The following is a 1,332-nucleotide window of genomic DNA, read 5'->3' as shown; positions in this document are numbered from 1 at the left end:
TGCTTAGAGTGGAACTTTTTATTATCTATGCAGTGCAGGTGCCCTGATCCACAGAGAAGTCTCATATACCTTTGTGCCCACCAAGCATCCAACAAGGTATCTGTTCATAGTCATCGCTCATCTGTGGGTTATATTATGTGCGCTGCCCCCTCAGGCCAGGCACCTCAGCCATACAGTGGGAGACCTCCAGGGGAAGTGCGCAACACAGACCAACCTAGCTCCTGGAGGGTGGGCGTTCCTGGACCTTCAAGGCCTCTGTCCATTTTCTGAGCAGGTGGTCATTGATCCAGGCTAGTATGCAACAGTTGTGACAAGACGATGTGCAGGGTGAAAGTGGGCTAATGTTTTGCACAAATTTTTGATTTCTCCTGGCAACTGACTCAGATTGAAGATCCAAGGAAAAGCAAATTTACAACCCCCCTGAGCTGTCCCAGACCCCAGGCAGCACGGAGCCCCAGCTGCCTAGAGTCAGGCTGGAGAAAGGGAGGCCCTCTGGGCCCCTTTCTCCCCTCCTTTCCAAACAGTGGCTTCTTGGCTCAAGAGTTCAGCCAATGGCCCAGAAGACCTTCTGTGCTGGGAAGTGAGGTGACCAGGGGTCCTGGGAGGGTGTGTGGGGGAGGCTCCAGGCCCTTGGGGAACTCAGAAGCAAGCAAGAATGTTGGAGAAGGAAAAGCCGGGTGCTGGTGGCTCACGCCTGTAATCCTAGCTATAAGGAGGCAGAGATAAGGAGGATTGAGGTTCAAAGCTAGCCCAGGCAAATGGTTTGTGAGACCCTAACTTAAAAATAACCATCACAAAAAAAGGGCTGGCAGAGTGGCTCAAGTGGTAGAGCGCCTGCCTGGCAAGCATGAGGCCTTGAGTTCAAACCCCAGTGCTGCCAAAAAAAAAAGAAGAAAAAAGAAAAGAAAGAAAGCTAGAGAAGGGATTCTTGCCAGAGAACCAAGGGAAAGACCTTTGGCAAGGTCAGTTTGGAGAAATTGAGGAAAGGACTGCTTTCTTATTGACAAAGCAGCCAGCAGTGACAAAGCAGCTGGTAGAACCAGACGTCCAGGTTTCAGGGCCAGGGGCATGACTGAAATGGCTCAATACCCAGTATAGCCCCTCCAGAGACATCCAGGTTTCTGTTCTCAGCAAGCAGCTCTGTGACCCAATAGCTTAGAAAGAGAGCTTGGATGGGTGGCCTGAGCTCTGCTACTCACTTGCAGGCACCCTGCTTGGCCGGATGACCTCATCTCTGAGCCTTTCCACAGAATGCAATGCTAAAAATGATGAGACTTGCTTTCCAGAGCTGAGGTGGGATCATACAGTGCATGGTGCATGGTGATCAGCAAA

The 1,332-nt window shown here is 51.1% G+C and overlaps 1 non-coding gene across 1 annotated transcript; it reads left to right on the top strand.

The window, feature by feature from the left end:
* Positions 1–807: 807 nt before the first annotated feature.
* Positions 808–880, top strand: Trnaa-ggc (transfer RNA alanine (anticodon GGC)). The gene has a single exon. It is a non-coding gene; the product is annotated as a tRNA-Ala (tRNA).
* The last annotated feature ends 452 nt before the right edge of the window (positions 881–1,332 follow it).

This window comes from Castor canadensis, chromosome 6 (assembly GCF_047511655.1).
Source record: "Castor canadensis chromosome 6, mCasCan1.hap1v2, whole genome shotgun sequence".
NCBI lineage: Eukaryota > Metazoa > Chordata > Mammalia > Rodentia > Castoridae > Castor > Castor canadensis.
The sequence above is the reverse complement of the archived record's forward strand: the minus strand, read 5'-3'. Positions and strand labels throughout refer to the sequence as shown.